General features: G+C 43.1%; 1 protein-coding gene and 1 long non-coding RNA gene across 3 annotated transcripts in view; one reads left to right on the plus strand and one right to left on the minus strand.

Annotated features, from left to right (window-relative positions):
* TNR (tenascin R) overlaps nt 1-27852 on the minus strand; it is a 421782-nt gene that overhangs the window by 233171 nt on the left and 160759 nt on the right. The gene's annotated exons all lie outside the window — the stretch shown is intronic.
* On the plus strand, nt 160-10744 carry LOC105526384. The gene is made up of 2 exons (XR_001004079.1): nt 160-478; nt 9135-10744. It is a non-coding gene; the product is annotated as an uncharacterized LOC105526384 (long non-coding RNA).

Here is a 27852-nt window from a genome sequence, read left to right on the forward strand (position 1 = left end):
CTCATGCCCTTATGTAGTCTCCTCGCCATGAGTGTGTGTGGGACCACTGATGCACTTCTAACCAACAGCATATAGCAAAACGGTTGAGATGTCATTTCCATGATTATGTTGTGTACAATTGTGACATCTTGTTGGCAGACTCCCTCCCTTGAAGGTTTTGATGAAGCAAGAAGGCACGTTGGAAAGGCCTATGTTTCCAGTACAAGACAGGGAGCTGAGGATGTCTCCCCCACTGCCCAATAATTGCCAGAAATTGAGGGAAGCCTCTCATAGACAGTCAGCAGGAATCTGAGGCCTTCAGCCCCACGAGCCAGAAGGAACTGAATTCTGCTAACAACCACATGACATTGGAAGCAGACTTTTCTCCAACCGAGAAGAGACCACAGTACTGGTCAACATCTAGGTTGTAGCTTTCAGATGAGACCCTCAGCCAGAGGACCCAACAAAGCCATGCACAGACTCCTGACCCACAGAAGTGGTATGATAATGTGTGTTGTTTTAAGCCACTAAGTTTGTGGTAATATTATTCATAGCAGTAAATAACCAATATACATCATACTTGAAGCACCCAACAATATGACTATTCAGTTTCAAAGACTGTTTAGATTCAACAATGTGTGAGGAGGATAACAGGAAACATCTACCCTAACATCCTTTTTGCAGAATTCCCTCTCCCCAGCACCTTGGACAGTCCACATCCAATCTCAACTTGAACTTTGACAGCTTTGAGAAGCTCACTGTCGTACAACATAGCCATTCTACCTATGGACAACTCTTTCTGTCTTTTTTTTTTTTTTAATAATTATCTTATATCTATGCCACACTTATTCTATGCTATTCACTACTCTATAATGTATATGCATCATTGAAATTATTTCTCACAGTAATTCTATTAGTTCAGTACTATTAATATTTACCTTATAAATATGAGGAAACTAAAGCTCAGAGAAGTTAGGCAACTTTTCCAAAATGAGTGTGCTAGACAGATTTTAACCCAATGCTGTCTAACCCAAAGCCATATTCTGAACAACTATGACATACTGCTCCAATCCTGTTAGAATGTTCCTCCTTATGTTAAACCAAAATCTTCCTTTTTCTGGTACCCCCTTATTGATCCCATGGGAGCTTTACAGGATAAAAATTGTATTTCTCTTCCACAGGAAAAATTTTAAGATGTTTAAAAATAGTTATTATGTTTCGTCTTTCCTTCTTTATTACAATTTTTTTAAAGCACCCTCCTTAAAAACTCAGTATGGAGAAGGATGAATAGGCAGAGCAGCAAGAAATCTTAGGGCAGTGAAACTACTTTGTGTGATACTGTGATGGTGGATACATGTCATTATACATTTGTCCAAACCCAAAATATATACACCAAGAGCAAATCCTAATGTGAACTGTAGAATAATGATGTGTCAATTTAGGTTAATCAATTATAAGAAATGTGCTACTCTGGTGGGAGATGTTGATAGCTGGGGAAGTTGTGCATGTGTTGGGGTAGGGACACATGGGAAGTGTCCATACCCTTCATTCACTTCTGCTGTGAACCTAAAACCGCTCTGAAAACTAAAAATCTATTTTTAAAAAAATTTCACTATACAAACAGACAAATGAACAAAAATCCTTCTATGGGGAATGAAGAGAAACTAGTTAATGGATATATGGTTTCATTTGCAGTGATGGAAATGCTTTGAAATTAGATAGAGTTGGTGGTTGCACACACTGTGAATGTACTAAATGCTACTGAATTGTTCACTTTAAAATTGTCAATTTTATGCCGTGTGAATTTCATTATAATATATTTTTAAAATTCCTCCCCCAAAATGCATTATGGATATTTCAAACATAGAAAATGATAAACAGAATGAATTAATATGGACCTATATATCCAACCACCAGCTTAAGAAAGAAAACATTGTAAATAGAATAAGAATTGTGTTTTTCCACCACATACTACCTTGCCCTCCCTTTCCACTGAGACATAACCACTACTCTGGATTTGGTAGTTCTCACTCCCACGAATTTCTTTATTACTTTACTTCATACATTTGTATCACTGAACAATAAATATCATTATTGTACATGTTTTTAGATGTAAATAAATGCTATCATATTTTAGGTATTCTTATTCAACTTCCTTTTTCCATTCTAATTATGTCTGTGAAATTCATGAATATACCACATTTTCTTTATCCATTCTCCTGTTGATGGACATTCAGGTTATTTCTGTTTGTAGCCATAACAATGAATGCTGCTAGGAGCATACTTATATGTGTCTTCTTATACACAAGTGCAATAACTTTTTTAGGTTATATAGCTAGAAATACCTTTAGCTCTACCAGCCATTGTCTAGTTACTCTTAAGGCAAGCTTCTGAGATGACTCACCATTGTATTTGTCCTCCCTGGAGAAGTTCTGGCTTGTCAGGAACACTGGTACAGGAAAATGAGATGATTGTCTCTTTTGTCTTAGATAGAATATGTCTAGCAGTGGTCTGAGATTGCAGAAAATGTTTTAGCAGTCTTACACCTTGTAATCTGCTATTGATATTTTTGTCAGACAGTAAATCTTAAGTATTTTTCACATGAATTTTTCTTAAACCAGGTATCCCCAGTCTGTACCTGCACAGGTTTTGTTTTAAACCTGAATGCAGGACTTTAGTTCTATCCCCGTTGAATTTCACCTTGTTAGTTTTAGCCAGTCCTATAGTCTGTAGAGATATTTTGAGTCCTAACTCTGCTGTCCCATCCATGAACTCAATAATCATGCTTTCTGCATCTTCATCTGATTTGATAAAATAAAGGATACAGCCAAAGATAAAGCCCTGTGATTTATGAAAAGATGTTCTCAGATGTTGATGTAATCAGTTGCCTGGGCATGACTGATCAATTAACCATGATGTAGCTCTCAATTTCTATTCAGTCCACAAGAATATCAAGGCAAACTTTGTCAGGGGCCTTGCCATATTGGCGGTATTTAGCTGATTTACATAACTAGCAATCTGGTGGAATATGGAAATGGGATTCCACTTAATATGCCTTGTTCTCAGTGAACCCATGCTAGTTTGAAGTGATTACTGCTTCTCATCCAAGAGGCCATAAACCATTTGAATAGTAATTCATCTCAGGATTTCTGTGATGCTCAGTATCAAATCCAGCAGGCTGTACAATCTGAAATCTGCTTTCTTTCTACAAAAAAAAAAAAAAAAAATCCAGTTTTTCTCATCTCTATTCTTTTGGTATCTTTCCCTTAATCATTTCTAAGTTGTGGTTTTATGAGCATTTATACACGTTTTTTAAAATTCGGGCATAAAACTTGTCAGATTTGAAAACTTTTAAAGCCTCTGGGTGACCACTTAAATTTGTTTATCCAGTTTGAGTTTCAAGATTATTTTAACAAAATCGATTTTGTGCCTCTCTGTTGAAAGATCTTGCCTTTTGGTAAAGAAATAAAATACTTGAGTGATTCTCCTTTCTTTTCTCATCTTTAACCTTGCACCAAGTTCCCCAGGCAGTGAGCTTGTCCCTTCCTTGTTCTTCTAATTCAGAACATAGCTACTGAAAGCCGTTTTTGTTGTCTCTGGCATTTTTCTGAAGTCTCTGCTCATTCTGAGTGTTAGCCTGCCTGGCACTATTCTTACAGGCTTATAATACTCTATTGTATTTATCTTTGGTTATGTGTTTCTCTTTCCATCTTTTCTACATGGTATTAATATATTGAATTCACTGAACAGCATTCTGGGTTGCCTCACTATTATTTCAGGTTGTCACCTCATTTCTCTCCTCTCTCTTCAGAAACAATGCTATTGCTTGTCTACTTCTGAAGGAGATAAGGGGACCCAGCATTCAAACAATTGGAAAGCAGCATAATCATCATACATACATCGCTTTCCAGGCCAGCTGCACCTCCTATGATTGGTTTCTTCCTCCTTTCTTCTCTTCCCTTCACCAACATGGAGGCAAAGAATAGCAGAGAACCAGAAGAAAACCATGAATTAATGGATACAAGAGGCTTTTTAGCCTCCTTGAGCTCTTTGGCCCCATAATTGGTAGGGTTTTATGGTACTAGAGATGCTCACTGGATCCATTGTCATCTGCTTAAGCCTGAATTAAGACCTGATTTTCAGAGGAGGAAAACAGAAGCTAACAAACTCTGCTGTATTCAGAACTTAAAGAGTCAAACAAATCTAGATTGCAAAATGGTAGGAGTGCATCTAAGGAAAGAAACTGGTTGGAATGATTCATATTCATTTCTTCCCACATTAGAGACGGGACTTTTCTATAATGGCTTGGTACGTATAATGTTGCAGTACACAGTCCCTTATTCTGGACACCTGTGAGACTCATGAAACCTGGGCCCCTGAGTCTGTTTTCAGTGGCCATGATCCATTGGCAAGAATATTAAAATAGACCACTTCAGCTGGAGACCACTCCTCACATATCACAACCTCTTTCCCCTTTCTGAAGCAAACTTCCAGCCCTGAAATATGAGAAAACTCACATGACTTCCTGCCAACACCTGTGGAAGAAGAATAAGAGGGCTAATGACACAATATATTGTAAATCTCCTTGGCAAAAGAGGTTACATTATATTTTGATGTACGTGATGGTGCTCAAATCTAGTAGGTGTTCACAATGTTAGCTCCTCCTTTTCTATAGGCTACATTGTTACATTTATTTTCTCACTCTGTAAGTAATCTTTCCAGTCCATTTTTTCTCCAGCACTGAAGAAGCCTGATGGCAATTTTATAAATTCAGTGGCTCCCAAGTTCTCTAACCAAGTCTTCCACACTCACCATCATTCAATAAATGCTCAACTCAGACACATTTATATGCCCAAGTGCCTCACATGGCCAATGATTCCTAAGTGCTAAACAGATTTGTTCTGGACTTGGAGTCTGAGCCTAAGGAGCGAGGCTGAGATAATTTAAGTGCCTCTTGTAACAGAAGGTAACTGGAATTCAATAGAGGTAAATGTAAAATATTGAACTAGGGAGCTGAACCATAGACAGGGTAGAATTCTAAATGGAAAGGTTATGGCTGAATGACTAAGCAGGGGAGAACACACACCACATCCAAGGAATTCTTGCAGAAATACAAGTCTCGGGTGGACCCTGCAGAGAACAAGAGACAGGATGTGGTAGAACAGCATGGCCAAAGGAGAGCCACTGGGGCTCAGTAAAGGCCACTGCTTGGAAGTCTCCCTCCTGACGTAGACTGTCTGACAAGGGACAGAGGGATTTGGCTGGCTATGTAAAGCTGCCAGTTTTTAGCTGCTGTCATGAGTAGTCAATTTTGCTTTTTCTCTGCCAGGCTCCAAACACCAGAAGTAAAACATCTAATGATAACCTGAGGCATTGGCTGTGTCTGCTAGGAAAACGAAAACAAAAACAGCCACTCAGGTTGATTAATTCAATCAAATGACTGGCCAAGTTCCATGAAGAGATCAATAGAATCAGTGGTTTGACCAAATGGAGAGGCCGAATCAGGGAGTGTGATTGATCCCATCACCCCGTGCAGATTCAGCCAAACAAGGAGATGTATTTGCCCATGAAAGGGTCTCTTGCGTTCCCACAAATTTGTCTTGCAATGAGTCCATGACATTGGCATGGGCCTGAAATACATCTGACATGGTTCTCCCTTTTCCTTCTTTTAAAGTATGTTGTCATACAATTAACGTAAGGGCAGGAATTTGCCCTCTCTTAGATTGGCCACACCAGGAAAAGAAAAGGGGAATGGGGAAAGCCAGTAAAAAGGCAAGTGGATGAACATAGGCTATGATTCAACAAGTTTTCAGAGCAGTCAACACATTTCTTGGGACACAAAAATTACTTGCACTATTTTCTGGACAAGATCCATCAACACGTAGCAAACTAGCAACCCCCCATGAAAGCACTTCATTCCTTAGCTAATGGTTTGCCTATTTCATGCTCCTCAATAGCCTATCAAAGGGTATTAAAAGGCACACCAGTTACTAGCCTTGGGAACAACAGAGGTGACACAAGCCCAATTTCTCCCTTTGCTTAGCCTCCTCAATGTCCACTTTGAGATCCCCCAGTCCGTAATGAAGAGGGCATCCATCAATTAAATTAGGGCAGCCTAACAAAGCTCTGTAGAGTGTTGACATATATACTAAGCTCTTTTGGCCCAAGTTCCAAATTCATTCCTCGCTTTTGGCAGGAAGCAGCGTGGAGACTTCTGCTGGGAAAACGCCTTGCTATTGGAATGCATGAGAAAGAGGAGCTGTGAGTGCTAGTATTGTCCTCACACACACTCTCCTGCCTTCTATTTTCAAATCAACTATGAACAATTGAGTCCTTTCTGACAGGTTGGCTGGGTGATAAAGGTTCTGTCTTACATCCCTGTGTATTAGCAAAGTGCTTTCTCTAAGGCTCATGCCACCCTTCTCTAACGTTCACAAAACCCCCTGAAAAAGCCAGGCTTGTTTGCTTTCCTCCATCACTTCAGAAACTGGTGTGCGCCAAATCTTCATTCTTTAGACCAGAGTCACAGTCAGACTTTCTAGAGAAGCAGTTGTTGATTTAGACAACGATTAGCAAAAGCACAATTATTAGCTTTAAAAGTGCTCTCAAGGTGATCTGTAAACATCAACAAGCCAGATTGCAGAAATCCTACTCTGCTCTCCAAGCCCCTGACTTCTTCAAGGCACTTGGCAGCTTATGGAAAATGAAATGTACCTGTGTCCTCCCTGGCAGAGGCCCTGAGGCCTCCCTCCTGCTGCCTGTCCTGTCTCTCTGACCATCCCAAGCAGGATGGGCGGCTGTGAAGTGGGCACCTGGATTTGGACCCATTGCACCAGAGGTTCCCTTATTAGCATTCAGTTGTTATGCTTTCCTGGGACCTTTTGTGGTTTACAGGACGGGAAAGAAACCTCTCCTCAAGAGCCTTAGAAAATCTTGGGAGTGGTGGTTCTTGATTAATCCACTTAATCAGTAAATTACATAATTAATATATCAAATGGTACCTAGAGGCTCAGAATATTTAAAAAGAATGTTGTACTGGTTGCACATTTTGATGCTGATTCTAGACATTCCTGGGGACAGCTCCAGAATTTCCATATAGGAGGGGCTTCAGGGTGCAATTTGGTTTGAAGGGGGGAGCTTCAGATGAAGGGAACTCATTTAAATTAAATGTTTATTTGGGGTGTTTTTTTGGGAGGGAAGTTCAGCTGGAGACTGGGGCCACTCCTGAACACACCTACACACTGATTTCTGAGCTCTTCTGCATTCTTGCTGTATTGAAGCAGGCAGGCCTTGAGAACCCAGATGGCTTTGATAAAGCGCTCACCTCCAATTTTCTCTCCCCTCTGCCAGCTTCTTGTTCTGCCCTTGGCTCTTTGCCTCCCCTGTGTCTAGCTTCCCTCTTCAGCTTTCTACCTGCACCCTCGCCCTTTCCTTCACCACTAACTTTGTTTCAAAATCTATCTCCTCTTTATCTCAGTCTAGTAATAAATGGCTAAAGGCAGGAATGCCCAAGGGACTGCCATAAACCAGAATTATGACATAGCATCCAAGGCTAAAAGCTGAGATCAGTATTCTAGTTTGAGAGCAAATGTTTTAAATGGTTCAGCCCATAAAGAATCCTGGATCTTAAGAAAATCACAAAAGTTTGGCTTTGTTTTCTTTTTACAAATAAGAACAAACAGGATGACTCTGCCAAGCCAGGCATTTTGTTTCCGAGCATGCTGCCTTTCTAAGAGTGGGCGAGGACGTGTTGCTTCTTTCTGGGGCTCCTGTCTTTGTAACTTTTTACCTCTCCATTCCACTCCCATCCCCACCAGAGGTGACATCACAGAGCAGAAATGGGTGAATCTACAAACAAGGTCAGACAAACCAGTAGAGGATGAAAACAATAGGTTGACCTTTACAAATATACAGTATTGGATTTGAAAGGGCTTGAGCCCAGAGATCAGGAGCCAAGGGTAAAGGCCCTGAATACTAATGCCACCCACTGGGAGCAATTCCATGTAAGGAAGTTATTTCTCACTGAGATTCCACACTAGAAAATGTCCTCCCAGGATCCCCTGAGTGAGGGAGCAGGGAAATCGGAATGCTTATACATTGTTGGCATAATACTTTGGAGTGTAAATCAGTGACACGTATCCAAACCTTCATAGACACACATTGACTTTTTTCTTCAGCATTACTTTCTAGGACTTTACCCTCAGAAAACAATTAAGAAAGTGTACAAGACTTACTTAAAAGGATGCTCATCAAAGTACTGTTAGAAATACTGAAAAATGAAAAATGATCTATGTGTCCAGTAATGATTCTAGTTAAATAAATTACAGTGTATCATACAATGAAATACCATGAAACTACTAAAAAATGAATTACATTTATTGACATGTTCATAAGGTATTTTGGGTGGGAATGAAAGGCAGGAAGGATGTGAACTGAAATAAGACTCAGACCTAGCCCCCAAAAAGCAGGCACTCTAATAGGGGATGGACAACAGGTAGAATCTTGAAAAGGCTTTCAAAAGAAAAGACAAGACAATCAGATGCTGGTTGATTATTTTGTATTGTTTCCACAAAACTCCTTGTTGTTCTATACAAGGTTTAAATTACTCAGCCTCAAGCAGAGAAGGAAGAAAATAAAGAACACTACATTAGCTTTGGAACATATCCCTGAATAAACGAGAGTTCATTATGGACTCTTAGTACATCAAAATCCAATTAATTCATTAGCTCTGCACTTGCATTTTTATTCTTTCCCCCCGGCTGCCAGCCTTTTACCCTATGATGTAGTTTACTAGCAACCCCAAAATGGGGTGAGTAGGGGAAATAAAAAGGAGATAAAATCCAAATGAATCGATTTGCTACTTGTTAAGTACGATGGACGCAAGCGGGTGGTGAAGGCAGGGAGGAGTGCCGACAACATGGTGTTTGCGAGGCTCTGGCAGAGGCCCTGCCTTGCAGGAGAACAGCGTGTGCGTTGCACATGGGCCCTGAGTAGAAGGTGAGTGAAGGAGTCCATGTATAGTCCTTGGAGCTAGAGGGACCCCAAGCCACATGCTGCCTGCTGCAGATTTTCTGGGATTGCCAGTGACAAAGGGGGTTCAGCCGGAAGGGGATCTTCCTCTTCTGACCATCCACCCTTGAATTCTTTCTTTTCAGAAACATGACTCCTACAGTCACCATGGAGTCTTTGAGTGACATGAGGTCTCCATGTCATGGATGGCCAGGCAGCTGCTGAATGAGGCATGCTCACGTTCTGATTCCCCAGATTAATCAACCTCACTCCCGCCGTCTATTCCATCCCTCTGCAATCTCCTACTCTCCTACTCACTTGAATATCATAAATCTACATTTTTTTGTCCACAAGGAGAAAATAATTCTTATAACTTTAGCCCCTAGACTGTGACTTTTCAAAGTACTCTTTAGGGAACAGAAATAGAATGCATCAAATCATGTCTGCAGCTACTGTCCCTACTGAAATGTGGTACATCTTGTGTGCCGTCAGCCTCCATGGCGTTATATTCTTTTCCACAAAACCATTACTCACGTTTTTCTTTTCTGTCCTGTTTCCCTCAGCCTGAGTTGCATTTTTAAAAATGGTATCTCAAGATCTTTAAGACACCTACAGTGGTTACCCTTTTATCAGTCTTCCTATTCAAGTCTTGGCATGAAAAATTTAAGACCTCAGATCTCCTAAAAATCATGTGTGTATAATTATTTTTAATTTTGTTTGGAACAAAATTTCAGTGTAAATTTCCTACGAGAAAAGAAGGCCCTGGGATATGTGCATTGGAAAAGGAAAGGTGGCCCAGGTCGAGGTATTTCCACTGGACCATCCACCAAGCAAGTCCCTGAGAGCTCACAGGGCTGATGAGCCAAGATGTGCACAATGAAAGTTCAATCTAGACAGAAACAGCCTTTCGGGGCTGACTTGATGATTGACTTGCAGCAGAACCTTGTGCCATCCCCCAAGCAGTCAGATGATGTGTTATTTAGAAAACACCTCAGAGCCACAGCAATGAGGAAATGATAGTTGAAGCATCTGCGGGTCTAACATGGCCATGGGAAGAGCATCTCTGTTGTGATGTTCATGTCATACCAAGAACTCTTTCTATCTAAGGTGGAAAGTGCAGTCTGGTGGAAGAGAGTGGGGAGTGAGAAGCAGGAACCTGGGACCTTCACCCCCGTGTGCCCTGCACAAGCCCCTCCCTGCCCTGGAACTCATTTGCCTCTGCTATGAAATTGCAAGAGAAGTAGGGGCTTTCTAAGCACCTGCCCCCTCCCACCCCTTGATCATTCTAGGAATCTCTGATACTTTCATGTGAACGAAGTAGGATGAATATTCTTAATGAGCTTCTGCCAGTCTCATATTTCTTATGATTTAACCTTAAAAAATCAAGGAAAAAAAGACTGGAGAAATTAACGATTAAAATGCCATCTGGGCATTTCTTTATTTCAACTTTCCTGTCATCCTCATGTCCCTAAACCAAGGATAACAAGTTAGCAGATATATTTCTTTACAATAACATAAGTCTGCCAAAACATTACATAAGTCTGCCAAAACATTTTTAAGTTTCTTGTTTGACCTTGCAGAAGGCAACACAAGCTCCTACAACTGACAGATCCTCTCAAGCCCAAGCCTCTGTGGTCCCAGAGCAAAGTCCCACTCAGGTCCAACTGTGGACAGGCAGGTGCCCATTCAAGGACTGCTTTTTAGGTTTCTTTTCATATACTATCACCCTCATTTAGTAAATACTTATTTAGCTGTCTGAAGTGTGATGATGAATCACTACTATTCTCTCTTTAAACCTATAACCTAACCGCTCTTTTTTTTTTCTTTTTCCGTGTTGATAGCTAGTTTCTACCTGTTTCATGTAATTGTTTAAAGAGCTTAGGGTCCACAAAACAAGCTTTGTGGGCATCGCTCAGCAATCAATTTGTCCTCTTAATAGCTCCATCCCTTCCCATAGAGAAGATCCTTCACTTTACAAGAGGTGCTCAGGTTTGAAATGATCCGTCTCCCTCCATCCATCAGTCCTTTGCACCTCTTGTCTGCCTCTTTGCACTATGTGCTCTCCTTTTGCATGGGTCCTTCTGCTTATTTCACTCTCTGAGGATCTGGAGCCTGTTATCTGGTGTATCCAGTCCTCTGCCTCCCATCCAATCCTGGATCAATTGCTGGAGCCCTGCAAGTCACTCCATCTGTGTTCACAGTTTCTGTTGCAAGGCACAATGTAGAGAAGAGCAATGCGCTGAGGCTAGAGTTCACAGGAACCCTCTTCTTAGGGACTTGAGACTCTTGAAGGAAGCCGTAATGGCTTCCAGATAGATGAAATGGAATGCAATGAAGGCAAGGCAATTTCACTCTGCTATGAAATTGCAAGTGCAGACTGTATTGAAACGGAAGAGCCTGCCTTCATTTTGATGCCAATAGTAAGGAAAAGTTCCTCTGAAGGGTTTCTCTCTCTTGCCCTGCTCACTTTTCTATTTAAGTAAGAGGCTTTTTTTTTTTTCTAGTCTCAGTATTTTTATTCTACTTTCTATGCAGGGACTGCCAAGGAAGGGCCGTTGGTTGGCCAGGAAGGAGAGGAAACACAGCACTGAAAGTGAGGATGAGAGAAGGCACAGCAAGCCAATAAGTTAACCCTCTAGGAGATGGCAAAACACTACCCAAAGGTCTAGGAAGAAATTTGCAGCTCAGTTGCACCTGCTGTGGACATCCCATTTTTCTCTTATTTAATTAGAGGCACATATGTTGAACACAAGAGATAAAGGCATCTGCAGACAGGTTTTCAAGAGCGCTTCAAGAGTGCTCTCCACTAGCCCTCCTTCTTCCCCACCCCTTTAGTCCGACCAGCAGAGGGCTGTCCCATGCATGAGCATCCTCCCAGCATCCCAAATTGTGTCCACAAAAGATCCAAAGATTTAATCCCCAGATATTTACTAAGGTCAACTATTGTTCCCAGCTGATGCCGGGCAAGCTGTATACAACAGGATCTCTGCTTTCAAGCAGCTGACGATATAATTGTTGGAACAAGACAGAGACAAATGAAACAAAGAAAACTGGTATAAAACCATATATCACTCTGTGATGAAATTTGTGGTTTTTGCAGTTTTGTTTTGACCAGTACTCATAGAACTGTCAGCGATCGATAAAATGCTTGCCGGTGATATCAATATGTCATCAAAATTAATAGCACACCATGGCTGAGCTCCATTTATTCACTCATTCAACAAGTACTTATTAAGCACTTACTCTAATGATATTTTTGCATTTGCAAAGAGCTTTACAGTTTGCTAAACACTTTCATGGTGGCTTATTTGATTCTTATTAGGCAGGCATATTTACAGGAGATGGACAATGAGACTCAGAAAGGTAGGTAGTTTTCCAGATTCCCAAGTTAACGAGCCTGAGATCCAAGACTGTAGTTCTCTCTGGTCAATGGTGTACCCTTTTCCAGTCTGCCCCTGAGGCTCAGCCAGAAACAATGGCTGTACACTTGAGTCAATATGGTTAGCTGGCGGCCATGACCTTATGCATCCTATCCACCCCTCCTTCACATACAATTATGGATAAAAAGGCTTTCCTTCAAGCTCTATAAAGAGGAGTCCTAGCAATATCATCTATAGGTTTTGTGTAGATCTGCACACACACACACTTTCCTGGCCCTTATACTCTGCTTCTTTCATCCCCGCTCCTTTTGTGTGGAGAAGACCAAACTGCTGATTTGTGATCTTTGTGAATGTCTCCAGAGGCCCAGGATGAACTTTACAAACCCACCTCAATTTCAAGCTGAGGGGCAGGGTCATTTGCACAACTCTCTCCATCTTTCTTACCCCTGAAACTCTGATTAAAATGGTAATTGAGGGCAGTTGGGGTGGGGAGGAGAAAAAGGAAAGGAGCTGAGCTTTGTATGAGGCTAAAACAGGCAGCTGCTTTCATTACCACCTGGAGAGGGTGTGGGGGGGGGGTGTTCATGTGTAGGGTGGACATGAGTGATATGACATGAATGGATTTGGTTGCTTTAGTCTATGCCATAGCTGACTATACCCCCAAGGACTAGGGTACCAAGACTGATAGGTAAAGATTCCCCACGAATCAGAGTGAGTGCCTTTTCAATTACCACCGTTGAATTTATCTTTTTCCCTCTTCCCTCTTTCTTTTTTTCCTTTCATTTTCCCCCTTTCTTCTTTTGTCCCTTCTTCCTTCTCTCTTTTTTTCTTTATAATGTTCCCCCTTTCACAAATCTATTCCTTACAGCACAAATGACCCCTTTGTAAAAGAAGTCACTGCAATTAAACTGCATTCCAGACTCCTTTGCAAAAAACAATACTCACTACCAATATCTCCAAATACTTCAATAATGTTTTTTCTCCCACACCTTTCCTAAATAGAAACATCTCTTTCTTCACATGATACAAGAATCTCCAGGTTTTTTCGTTGGAGGCTACTCCTTCTCCTTCTCTCACCCAGCAGGACCCAGAGATGGTGTTGACATTCCTTGAGGTCCATGTAGATTGATGTCATTTACTGTCTTCCAGACCCACCTCCATTTAGAATTGTGGCACTCTCTGCTCTTCAGCCAGCCCCACTCATCATTAGAGTTGGCTCTAACTCATCTGGCACCTCAACCTTAAAGTTTCTTTACCTTCTGAACTAAAAACCTCTGTCTGCAACCCATCCTGGAGACCCACGACCTTGGCTCAGTTGAGAAGCTGTCATAACATGGGACTGCTCCACCTTTAGAACATTCACCTTGTCATATCCCTCCCTGACCACCTCTCCTTCTCCTTCTCTCTCTTTTATGCCTTTTTCAAACCCCATCTTCTGCTGAATTTCAGTAAGAATATGATGCTGTAGTTAATGTTTACCGGAAGCTTTCTATGTGCCAAACCCTGTGTGTCTATTATCTAATTTATCCTCACAACAACTCCATAGATGTAGGTGTTATTACTATCTCCATGTTACAGGTGAGGAAGCCTCAGCTTAGAGCAATTTCCTCAAAGTCACACAATTAACAAATGTGTTAAAAAGCTGGCAAGTGCCCCAGAGCTTATACTGCTAGTCTGTATGCTAAAACCCTTCCATTTTGCCGTGTCCGTTAACTCATGCATGACTCCACTTCCTCTCCTATCTGCCCTGAAAATCTGGATGCATGACTTCTCCCTCCACTGAGCCACACCTTTGCATTTTTCACTCCTTGTCCTTCTGCTGCTGTCACCCCACTAACCTCCAGGCTTGAATCCATCCAACTACCGGCATGTTTTACTCCAGCCCTGGGCTGAAGAGCCCCCAGATTCATACTTTGGTTGAAATCTAATGTCAATGCCACTTTACTTGTGTCGTCAGAGGCCAAGCTCCAAAAAGAGCATCAGGCAGAGTAGGGAACATCAAAGGCAATCCTGGCACAACCACCCAAGTCCAAGTGAAATTTTACATAGGGATGTGCATGCCTTTCATGGAACCAGGCCTATTTTCCCTCAAGGAAGAAGCCATCAATAAAACAAGTAAGGAAACAATACCCTAAGGTGAAATGTAAATTTGGTTGAAACTTCCTGATGCCTGCAGTCTCATGAGAAGCACCCTCACCCTCAGCAGTCTGTGCTGTGTGAGCACCTTCTACACCTGGACTGGACAGGAGCAAAGACCAAGGTCTGCTGCTGCTGATGGCATTGACATGCGCTGATGTTAATGAGCTCACACCGAGGTCAGCAGAATGACTTCAGCCTGAACCTACTGCCTCAGTTGGCTTAAAGAGCAGCCACTGCCATTTCATTCATTCACTCATTCATTCATTCAACAATTTCTTGAACATCTTGAGTTAAGCAGCGAGGATACCATAAAGAATATGACATTTACATCTGGAAATATTTAAATTCTTTAGTAATCAAAACTTCATTCCTATATTTACTGTCAGAAAATCGCTTATGAGACCAGAAGAGGCTGAGGTATTTTAGTAGAGAATGGGCCCAAAGATAAAAAATGGACAGATAATGTCCCTCTTGATATTCCTCTTGATATTTTCTGAAGAGTGTACAGGAGAGGGACAAGCACCTTTGATGAGGGTCACATCAGTCAATCAGTCATTCATAATGGTCATTATCATCCATCTGTGCTGCTTGTGTTTACTTCAAGTACAGAAGTGCAGGCTTACTGTAAGAAACTTAGAAAACATAAAAAAAGAAAGATACATATACAATGTATACATAGTACAATTACATGTAACAGAATAACATATAAATTACATATAGAGAGAATATGTATATATTCCAACATCTGAATTTAACTATTTTATCATTTTAGTGTATTCCGTTCCAGTATGTTTGTCTCATTCACATCTTTCTCTAAAATAAAATAAAATAAATTCATCAATATGCTTTCTAGATGCCATTTGATAAGAGCTCATATCCTTTCACCCTACCTAGCCTCCCTAACCATGATTTCAAATTTCCCAAGTGACTTTTTTTTCGTCCAGGGAGACATGCCTCAAGAGAAGGACGCTTAATTTTAATAGCTTAAGTTAAGAAGAGTGACTGTAAAATATATTGCGATTTATCCTGAAGCCAAACTCATTATATACCAGTTTGTTTGCATTTGTTGGCAGTTTTTAGTGGTCCAAAATGATCCTCTGATTAGCATGCCTAAGCAGAGGTTGACCATAGAGGTATTTCATATTCCCTGTAATTATTTACAGGTGTGTGTGTACACCCTCTGGCCACACTCCACCAGCTACTCTCTGACTTTGATTAAGGGAGAAATAAGTTTGTGTCACCTGCGACCTGCCTTCTGTTTTGTACCAGTAAAAGGTTCTACCCTTGCTAGGGTTGTGAGCCCACCCTCCCTCAGAGCCCTGCTGCTTTTCCAGGAAGCGGGGAGCTGAGGTATGGAGCTAGCACTAAAGCAGCTGTGTGGGAGAGCAGGACAGTGGCTGAGTAATAAAGATCCTGGCTGCTGTTTTTTGGAGGGAGAAGGCCTGGCTTGCTAAGCAAAGCAAGATGGAAAGAAGTAACTGGAGAGTGGCTTGTCACACCCACCCAGCCTGACAGCTGGACAGGTGAGTTAGCAAATGCTACACTGTAAGGAATTGCAAGCTATTTTCTGCAAAGTGAGCAAAGACTCTGGGATTAACGACTGTACAGCATGATAGATGTTGCTAAAGAAGGCCATAAATTACCAGCCATAAACCTGGCAAAGCTTATCCGAGTGTATGCTGCAATCTGGGGCACTGGCAGATTTCCAGCGTGGGCTAGGGGTGGCTGGGTGGGTGTGGGGGTTGATGCAGAAGCTGGCAATGCATACTCCTGGCTATAGGGTACAGATGGTGAGCTTGGCGGATGTCCAGCATTGGAGGCTGTGGAGGCAGCAATACTGCTGGACGAGCTCTGCCTTCTCTGAACGGCAGCCCTTGGTCAGAGATGCTAGAAAAGCCCACAACAAGGCTTGGCATGAGCAATTAAAAAAAACAAAACAAAAAAACCCTCAGTCTTCTTCCCATTTCCTGGGTATGGGATAGATGGCCAAGGGGGGGCCCTTCCTTGGATGAGTCTTGAAGAGGAAGATGAGAGGTGGTGGGAGTAGGCGTGGAGAGAAGACCTGGGATGATGTGTGCTCCCAACTTCCTCTTTCAGGGATCCTAAACCTGGTTAAGTACTGTGGAGCTAAACTGAGACTGTGACAAGGACCTTCAGGAGGCCATTACCATGGCCTTAAATGCTGACCAATCTCCAGCCAGACCCAAGTCCAGTTCTTGCATTCCCAAAACCTTCTTCTTTCTCCCCACCCTAGGTGAAATGAAAAGATATCCTCTCCCGATTGTCTTTTTCTGTCAGCCCCTGTGGTTTTAAGAAAAGGTATAAGATAATCAAAGTACAGGAAAAAGAAGAGGAGAGAGAAAAAAGAGGATCAAATGAAAGAAAATATGGGAGTAGGAGTCAAAGAATCTCACCATTTCCTTAGGTGTTTCCCTCCAATCCCCACTACCAAGTGTTGCATCAAACATCACACTGATTAACCGCTAGTGGGAGATATGCAGCAATAAGATATGGAGCTATCTTCTACCTTCTTCCCATCCAGTACACACTTGTACATACACACACACACACACACACACAAACTTGTTATACACATTCTTTTCAAAAAGTGTCTACTTACCAAATAACAAAGATCAGCCTCAACAGATAATTGTTCCCTCCTTTCTTTCCTCTCCTATGGGGCAGAAGGCAATACACCTGAGCAACCCTGATCCTTGTGTGTAAGGACTGCAAAGCAGCGAAGGCATGCTGCTTCCTTCCAAGTGCTGATGGTCACAGAGGCATGGAAGGCAGATCAAAGGCCAAGAAAGCACATGAGCTCAGCTCTGCATGAAGATAAAGGGTCAGAACAAGGCTGACCATCAGCCTAAGTATTTACTGAGTACCTATTATGTGCTGTGTCAGCCATTAGGGATTCACTGGTGGACAAAATAGATGTAGTACATTCCTCATGGAATTTAGTAACTAAGCAGTCTGGAGAAGCCATTGGTGCTGTTGACAAAGTATTTCTTGCTCTCTGCCTTATGAAGGCCTGGCAGGATTGCACTTTCTGGCCCCTTTAGGTTTGCTGGGGCCATGTAGCTTGTGAGTGGAGGTGCACCGTGTCACTTCCAGGACATTGCCAATGTGAGACCTTCCCATGCAATATTCAAGTTGTGGCTGTTCTAACAGCCTGGGTCCCTGAGAAACTAAAATAAGCAGAATCTGCCAGCTAACTTGCAATTGATAGGTGGTATGAACAAGAAATCAACTTACATTGTCTTAAGCCACTGAGCATTTGGGAGCATTTGTTACTACAGCATAACCTAGCCTGTCCTGACTGATATACTCCTATCAGGGGCCAACACCTTTATTGAGAATCCACTATGTGCAAGGCCTTGTGCTGGGCACCGTGGTTGGATAGAAGCATTCATGGGTACTAATCTCTACCCTCAGCCTGTCACAACCTGGTTGAGGAACACATGAGAAACATGCCAACCATCATTTTTAGCACATAGACACCCAATAAATGTATTGGTTGCTAAGAGGAGTTTATTAGTCAGACAGAGGTAAAGATGAATATAACTCAAAGGAGAGAGAGAGTGTCACAGATTGCGTAGTGAGAAAAGACTTCATGGAATTTGGACTTGAGCTGGGCCTTGAAGGATGGATTGAGTGTATCGAGGTAGACAGCAGTGCATAGAGTGTTCCCAATAGGAGAGACCCCGCACCACAGTGCACCGGGGGACTGTATGATGGGCTTAGGAGGCAGTTGGTAAAAGTTGCTGTCCACACACAAGCAGTGAGAAGGCTAAGTGGTGGGTACCGCAACTGCTAAGTTGAACCAAGTTGGAGCCTGCAGATACTGGTGGAAAAGTCATCCTCCTGGGAGCTGTGGGGACAAAGGAAAAGGTGGGGCAAAGCGGATGGCCCAGGCCTGCTCTGCCAAGGGCTGCGATTCAAGACATCCTCATGTAAGGAGCTGTGCCTCCAGCCAGCAGCCGTTTTTTCCCCTTGTTCTCTGCAGAAGGTAATAACCTGTCACCAGAGCAAATAAAGTCTGATTTACATGAAATTTAATGCTAAGCATTTTCCTTTATTCCCCGGCACTGCGGTGGCAGTATGGCAGTGCTGGCACAGCCGGGCCTGCTGTGTGCAGCTGCGGGATTTCACTGGATAGAAGTTTAAAAAGAAATTACTTTTTTGTGACAGGGTCTATCACCGTGGGCAGGGGTGTCTCAGTCAGCTTGGCAATTTCCCACCTGTTTTTCCTGAAAAAGAAGCAAAGTCAGGTGGAGAGAGTTTGAGCAAGGTAGAAGGACAGGAGGAAGAGGAGTCAGAAATCTATTCAGTATTTCCAGGTGCTGGTGGGTGATCCTCAGCCTCACTGTACCAGTGACTTGAGTCTCATAAAGCAGCATTGGCACCACCCTTGCACATGCCATCATCATTGCCATCTATCACCAACAATCAGAAATATTCTTTCAGGACCAGCCCTGACTGTGCTAGGCATAGCAGCTACAAAGACAAGGCCACTGCCCCTAGGAATTTATTCTTAGTGACACCAGCTACTCACATAAAAGCATGATCTTTCTCCACCTCCATCATCATCCCACCTCATCATCCCAAGCTTGTAAATACTTCATAAACTTTACTATCCTTTGCTAAATGTTCACCCTTTCTCTTAGAATATCTGTATACATCCTATTTATTTTTTGAGACTCTGCATAATCCTACTTCATTTTTGAGACACTATTTTTTGAGATGCCACCTCTTCCATGAAGCCTTCTTCAACCTCCAAACCAAGATAAGGCTTCCCTTCCTCTGTGCTCCCAATGCATACTAATTACAACTTATTTTAGTGCTCATTACTTCTCTACTCTGTGTATGATAATTGAGATGCATGTGTTTTCCCATCACTGGACTCTGTCAAATCCTCAAGGACTAATATAAAGATCTTGGTAATATTCAAAGAAGGACCATCCATTCTTTTTCAAGCATGCCTCCTGGAGGTTTCAATTCATTCCCCCACACCATATGCAGGGTGATAACAGACCTTGTGTTATTCTCATCTGGCAGGGAAAGGGAGCTCATGCAGCAGGTTAAGCATTTATAGGGTACAAGAGGTAGGCTACAGAGAGTCTTGAATCTCGGGTTTGGGAGTCTGGATCCAACTCTAGAGATAATGAGGACCCAGGGAAGAATTTGGGGTAACTACCTTCAAGTAGTTCAGTAACTTCCCCTATAGTTTATTGGGCAGGTTCTATCTTGTCACTTTTCTTTGTCCTTAGGATCTGCGTTTTAGGAGTTTTCTAGGCCTGGGAGTGAAGTCATTCCTTTTTCTTGACCAAGTGACCTGAGGATTCCCTGGTCACCCTCTTCAGCCATGATAGTTCCATTTCTGGGACCTTCCTGCTGCCTAACACACAATGGACAGTCAATCATTCTCGCCATGATTTATCTGAGGCCACACTGGAATCTTCCATCTTCACTATACTTCACAGACGTCTGACACTGCCCCACACAAGCCTTGGTCAGTGTGGGTGCTCAGGGAATAGAAATGGCTTGGAGGGCTGGGAGTGTGGGTTTGGGAGCGAGGTAGGGAAATGGGCTGGCAGCTATCACACTGACCCTTCCAAATCCCGTGAATAATGCCGTCTATAGTATCATTTCTGTGGAGGACCACGCTAACCCTAGGAGTGTTCAGAATCTGTGGTCTACCCATTGGCCTTTCTTGCACTGTATTTGATGGTCAGCTGCAGTAGAGCAGCACCAGGAGGGAAATCTACTGCCCCAAATGCTATATTCCAGAGTCTATTAGAAATGAGTTTCACATTTTTCTGCAGGGAAAGGTTATCCATGCCATTGCTCATGCAGATAACTAAGAGTGGGTTGTCAATATCCTACATGTTAACTGTGTGACCTTGAGTGAGTTATTTCACCTCCCTGAGCCTCAGCTTCCTCCTCTGTCATATAAGGAGGAAATTGCTTTGAAAAGCTGTTGAAAGCAGAAAATGAAGACCCAGCCCAGGGCCTGCCATGTGCTGGATGCTCAATATATATTAGCACTTGTTATTAGTAGTGAATAGATCCAGACCTCTCGGGTCTGCAGTTGTGGGTGCCTGGCTGAGCAGGGCTCGCCTTACAGCGGAGTTTGGTAGGTTTCACTTGTCAAATGTGGATGTGGCTGTGAGGTGGAGCAGGTGGGCCTGCTGGGGGAACCTGGGTGCATTCAGGGAAGATCTGGGGACAGAGAGGGAGGGGTGAGGGCAATTTAACTAGATAGATAACCAGATAATAGCAAGATGAGGGGCCGTGGAGAGGGTAAACAAGATTGATAAAACAGATTAAAAAGGAGGCTCGAGAGGCAAGGCATTGCAGGGGAATATAAATAGAACAGAGTATCAACAGGACAGATGCTGTAGACGAAAAGGGGCTGTAAAGCAGAACAGGCAGAAAATACAAACAGTGCAAACAGCCCAGTGGATAGAATATGAAAATGACATGGGCATACAGATGGGGAGCATTACCTAGATAGACGCAGGAACAGTGGGGAGAGAGATGAATGAGAGGAAGGAGGAGGGAGACCCCTGAGGCCGCAGCTCCACCTCAGGTTCGCTGCCTCTGGCTGGTCCCTGGCCCCTAATGGCTTCAGTGATGTGGTTTAATGAGGAGATCCCTGGAGCTGAACTAGAATTAAAACAAATGGAAATCCTGTAGGGATTTTGTCACCTCTTCCGCACTCGCCATTGAGAAGAATTTAAATGAGAGCCAGCCTGGTAATTAGTGTGTCATCCTGTAGTTGTGAGGAAGGAGGAATTCTGTGGGTTCTGATGCTGGAGCCAGGTGGCAGGGCGGTGGCTACCCCTGGCAAGGTGAAGTCTGTCTGGACAGAAGCCCCCTCCTCTACTGCCAGGAACCCTGGCTGTCATGGCAGGCCCTGCCTCAGCTCACCAAGGCCGAGAACTCTTTGCCCTGGCCACAGTGCTACCACCAAATGTCATCTGTATAACTCTCTTAACTAAGCAAAAATAACTGACTCAGAATCCTTCACCATTTTCCATCATAAGTCCCATGTATTCAAAGCTAGTGGCTGAGGTAAGTCCTCCCTCTCTCTTTTCCTCCCTCCCTTCCTCCTGTCCTTCCTTCCTTCCTTCCTTCCTTCTTTTCTTCTTTCCTTCCTTCCTTCTTGCCTGCCTACCTGCCTGCCTGCATTTAAGATCCGTTAAGCATTTAGCCATCATTATATAACACAAGATATTTTACATGGGCTATGGGAGTGCTACAGACTGTAGGAATGACGAGGAGTCAAAGGCGGGAAGACAAGCTTGCTGTGGGCTGGTGAGTGTGGAGAGGGGCTTAAAGTATGAGCAGGTTCAATGGGGAAGATGGGTGGGACTGGCAGACCAGGCAGAGGGGAGGGTCTGAGAAAGAAAATGAAGGGCACATTTGGGCAATGGCAATTAGGCCAATGTGGTGGGAGCTGAGGATTCGGCAGAAGAGCAGTGGGCACAAGGTATGGAAAAGTCATTTGGATGAATGGGATGGTCAAGGTCAGGAATTTGGATGTTATCTAGTATCAGTTATAACCCATCGAGTTTTTGAGGGAGTACAGACAAAGTCAGTTGGGATGGTGATGGGTCAAATGATAGAGAAGACATGGGGTAGAAGACAAAGAGGACAAGGCAGGAGTCCCGTCCTTGGAAATAGAGAGGAGGGGGTCAGCAGCACCACCTGCCCTTCTTTCCCATCATCCTTCCTCCTTGGGATACCCGACTTCTATTCTGATCCCCAAGCAGGCCCTGCCTTTTATCCTTCCATTCCTTTCCTTCTCCCTTCCCTTTTCCTTTCAGCGGGGTGGCTTCAGTTTTTTAGGAGACTATTGTTCCCCATGGCAACTTAGACACATCAGAGATCCCTGAAAAGATGCTGAGGTCCAAATGGCATGAGGAAAGGAAAGCTAGAGACAGGCCCCCACCATCAAGGCATTCACCTGCAGAGTCAATCCCAAGAAGCCCACTACTTGACATCTAGACATTTGATTCGGGGAGGCAGCTGCTGGGGAGAAAAGTGGGGAGGTGGCTCTGGCAGTTGACGCAAGACAGCTTGACGCTCTTGCATGACGTGTGGCCAATTATTTTGACAATTCTGTCTTGTGTGTCAGTTAAATGTTTTGTGTTGTACAACCGAACTTCTCTCCAAAGATAGCAGGGGCAGGAAAACGAAGCCTACCTTTTTCGTATGCCCTGTTGCACCTGGCACAGTGCTGCACACTGGGTAAGAGCTCAGAAATACCATTTAAATAAATGAATGAAGCCCGACACTGTACCTGGGGGGTCTCTATTTGCATATGAAATGTGATTAACTTTTTACAGAGATCCAAGGGAGGGCTGTCATTCAAAGTAATGCCTTTGCTGATGCTCCCACTGCTCAAAATATCCTTTGAACTCCTCTTAGAATTATCTTTAAGGCTAGTTAACGAGCCACATAAGAATAGCAGTCTTATTACATTACAATCACCCCATGCACATGGAATAAACCCTCCCTTCTTCTGTAACTTTCAGCAAAATAAAGCTTGTGGGATGATTTTTGCCTCTTTTCAAAGAAGCCCTTTTGTGGTTCATTTAACTTGTTTTTTTACTTCCAAGATTGTCCACGATATTTTCATGTAATCTTATTTACATGAGCGAAGGGAATGTTGTTTGTGTGTTTGTGTGGTATACGGTTAATTAAGGGCAGCTTGCCCTGCCCTGGCCTCCTACCATTTTATGGCATGTAGATCTATTTCCTTCAATTGCTTTAAAAATTCTCAATATTGTCTTTCCATTGTGCGAGTGGGGAGTTCCTGTATATTCTTCTAGAAAGAACAGAGGGTTTCAAGTTGTCCGGGGAGGGGATCTCTGCTTTGAAAGCAAAAACTGTGTGAAAAGGTACAGTTGTGATTGACAGCAAGTCAGTGTTCCTTCCAGGTTTCCAAGTGGGGACACTGCCAGTCTAGTCATCAGGACTGAAAGCTCAGCGGAACAAGCTTGAGCTGACAGCTGGCTTTTAAAAATCCACAGAACTTTCAGCATGGTGTTGTGGCTGTCCCAGGCTTTACAGAGACTGCTGCTGCTGCCCGCAGTGGCGTCAACTAGAACTGAAAACAGGAACCCCTCATCCCTGCCTACTCTCTGTGTCTACCCAGTGTCTTTTCCTCCAGAGCAGGGGTTGCTGGATAGAATGCCATGGATGCGCCAAGAGCAGCCTTCGCTGTAATCCCCACACTCTCAGACGGGGGTTCATCTGAGCAGGGGACTAAATCCTTTCTTGGCATGTGGGCTAAAGTCTCTTGGCAAAGAAACTGAGGTCCCAGCTCATCAGAAATTCTATCTTCGGCAGCCATGAGCAGATGGATTAGAGTTTCTTGGGGTCGAGCATTTGCACTTGTCCACCTCCACCTCCAAACTGGATATTTATAGTAGAAAAACAATCTGTTGGTTGGGAAGAGCGAGGAACCCTCATGGCAGCATGGCGTGGTGGAGATAAAATGTGGGAGTTCTGATCTCCTTAAACTTGCATGTACCCAGTGCTCCTTGTCTCTGACTTCACTACAATGAAGCTTTGGAATCTTTCGGGCATTTTTTCTTACCTTTTGAGAGTTCCATTTTTATATTTGCAAAATGACAGATTAGACAGGATGATCAAGTTTACAGTGTTGATGGCAGGCATAAAGTGACATGGCCCCTGCTAATAAAGAAAGATAAGGCTAGAAACTCAGTAACAAGTCAGTGTTTCCCATCACTAGAAGCCAGCAAGCTTGTGCTTATTCATCCCTATCTACATGCCAGGGACTGACAGCACATGTTTGGGATGTGAGAAGCCAGAAGTAGAGATATTATCTCTGGCCCTAGACTAGAGCAAAACCAATCAACTCCTGCAGGCCAGAATCTAGGATTCATCAAAAGGATGCTTCAGCCAACTGAACTCACAAATTCTGGGTGGTACCAGGGAAAGATTCTCTTTTTGGCTGCAAAATCTTAAAGATTAAACAAAAGTAAAGCAATATTCTAAAATATTATCTCATGACTTTTCCTTTATAGGTAATGCCTTTTTACTTACAACTGTTTCACCTTTGAAACTAGACCAACAGGCTGAAGCTAATTGCCCCAGGGCACCATAGAACCTCTTGAGAACCAAGACTTACAGTGTTGTTTTGGAGTTCTTGAAAGCCAAGATTTGCTGTTCCAAGAGCTAGGACTGATTGTAGTTATTGCTGCACTGTTTTTGTTTTAATATCAAAACTTAGCTTTGTGGTGAAAAAAGGCTGAAGGACTCAAGCATGGAATTTACACTAAAAATTAGAGAAGAGGAAATGCCTAAGGCTGTAAAGACAGTTGCACCATCATACAGAGAGGAGGTAGGACGATTTCTAGACTTGAGAGAAAATCCTGAAGAAGGCAGGAAGATGACTACAAACAAGTTTCAGTGGTGAGTATGGGCCATGCTCCATGTTCTACTTTGAGGTTGAAACCCTGAAAGAGGGGGTGGTAGAGAACTCCACATAGTGAGCCAAGAGGCCTTTACCATGCTTCTTGCCTGAACTGGTAGTACCAGTGTTCTTGCCTGGACCCAGAGGACCACACCACTATGGGGGAGTTGTGTAGATGAAAGGTGCAATGGTTTGAATGCTCACATCCTCCAAAATTCATGTTGAAATTTAATTGCCATTGTAACAGTATTAAGAGGTGGAACCTTTATAAGGTGATTAAGCCATGAGGGCTCCACCCTTATGAATGGATTAATGCCACTATCACGCGATTGGTTTTATTATAAAAGGGTTAGTTCAGCCCCCTTTTCTCCTCTTAACCTCCCTTTGCCCTTCTGCCATTTCTATGCCTTCTACAATGTGATGACACAGCACAAAAACCCCCCACCCCCAAGATGCCAGCACCTTGATGTTGGACTTCCCAGTCTTCAGAACTACGAGAAATACCTTTTTGTTTATTACAAATTACTCAGTCTCAGCTATTCTGTTATAGCAGCATAAAATAGACTAAGACAACATGATACATATGGGCAAAGAGAGGGTCAGAGGAAATAATTCCTCCTGCCTCAACCCCCTAGACTGCATCCCTAAGGGTATGGAGGAGATCTCATGGTCCTGAGTAGAACACAGGTGGCTGTAATTTGAAATCCAAGAGATCTGTCAGGGTAGCCAGGGGAAGAAGAGCCCAGGTGGGAGCTGAGCTGGCATTAAAGCCTCAGAAAGCCACAGTGCCTGTGAGAGCTGAAATAGGAGCCCAGCTGGCTAGGGGAGCCTGTTGAGCTGACCCAGGACAATGACAAGCTTGCTACAAGAATTGCAAGACACCCAGCAGCAGGCAGCAGCAGAGAAGAGACCCTGCTGCCAAGATCATGCACAATTTCCACTCCTGCCCATACCCAGAAGCTAAGATACCCCAGATAGGACTGAGACAGTGACTAACGGGGGGCTAGCAGGTCTAAGAAAACTCATAGGACAGGAGAAGAGGGCACAGGGAGACTGCATGGACTGGTCACTGGAGGCCATAGAACAGTGGTCAACTAGGAAAGTGCAGCAGAAATCAAGGCTGATGCTCACTGATCAGGAGAAATCATCAAAACTTACTGGAAACAAGCAAGGCCAAAGGATGGCTCAGATACCAAGTACCCTCTTCCTCTCATTCCTGCAGCATTCAGGGTGTCCTCTGACTGTGCATGGGCAGGCATGGTGAGGGTCAGCCACTACTTGAGACACAGAAAAGGGAAAGGACATCTCCAGTTGAGACAGTTCACGGAAAGACTACAGAACTGATTGATCAAATTCAGACAAATATGTGCTGCAGGATCAACCATGTCATAAGAGAGGCCAGCTCACCCTGCCCAGAATGACATACCAGAAGAGCCAGCACAGGGAAGCCAAGGAGTGTGGGGATCTAGTCCAGAAGACATGGAGCTATGTGACCTGGACACCTTTCTTGACCCTCTTAGGCTCAAATATCTCATCTGTAATACCAACCTTAATGGGTGCTATTACTGGCTAAATTGTGTCCCTTTCAAAAGATATGTTGAAGTCCTAATCCCCAGTGTCTCAGAATGTGACCTTATTTGGAAATAGGATTTTAACAGAGGTAACCCAATTGAAAGGAGGTAATTGGGGTAGGCCTTAATCCAATGTGACTGGTGTCCTTATCAAAAGGGGGAATTTGGACACAGATGCAGACACAACAGAGAGAAGATGATATGATGACTTGCAGGGAGAAGGCAGCCACGTGACTGGAGTGATACCTCTACCAGCCAAGGAATGACAAAAATTGCAGGGAAACGCTAGAAACCAGAAGAAGTAAGGGAGGATTCTCCCTTAGAGACATCAGAAAAAGCATGGGCCTGCTGACACCCTGATTCTGGACTTGGACTTCTGGATTGCAGAACTGTGAGACAATAAATTACTGTTGCTTTTAGCCATCCAGTTTTCTGTACTTTGTTATGGCAAACCAAGGAAACTAATATAGGTGGCCTGCAAAGTTTGAATGTGTGATGTATGAAAAACATTAACCACATAACAGATTTTAAAACACTGAAAGTTATAACAGTAAGTACTTGCTATTTGATGCTTAAACCTCTTTATGATTCTGGACTCAAGGGCCTAGGATCTTCTGGTTCATAGATAACCTTGGTTTGTGTCAACATTTTCACTTATAATAATTGGAATGTGATAATAATAACAAGAAGTTCTCAATATTCTCACCAGCCTATAGCCTCGTTCTTTTTTAAAGTTTGGTTTAATTTATTTTAGGCTTAGGAGCTTGTACTAATTAGTATAGCTGAATATATATTAAGTGTAAATGAACTTTTCTACATCTCCCACCCAACTGTCAATGAAGGGCTCCAATTTCAGATGCTGTGGTGTCTCCTCCACAACTGCACAGAAGCCGTCTGGACAGGGGGTGTGTCTGCACATCATCGGTTTACTGGAATCCTTTAGCTGCCTCCTACTAAATACCGTTGCTAATAGGAAACATAAACATGAGTGTTGATGATGTGCAGGCACATTCTGAGGGCTTAACTCATGTCAACCCATTTAACCTTCTTAACAAAAACTGTTAATGTGACCTGGACACAAAAACTGATAAAGTAGGTGTAGTTATCTACATTTGATGGAATAAAACAAAAAAATAGAGGCATGGAAGATGGAGGGGGGTTAAATAATATGCCTAGGGTCATATAACTAACAAATATAAAACCAGGATTTGAATGCAACTACTCAAACTGAAGCACAAAACTATATGAACTATCATTTGCTGCAAAAATCATTCCTGAAGTAGTTCTGAAACAAAATCACAAAATGTTAGAGAAAATCTTGAGC

This window comes from Colobus angolensis, unplaced genomic scaffold (genome assembly GCF_000951035.1).
Source record: "Colobus angolensis palliatus isolate OR3802 unplaced genomic scaffold, Cang.pa_1.0 Scaffold59, whole genome shotgun sequence".
NCBI classification, from domain to species: Eukaryota; Metazoa; Chordata; class Mammalia; order Primates; family Cercopithecidae; genus Colobus; species Colobus angolensis.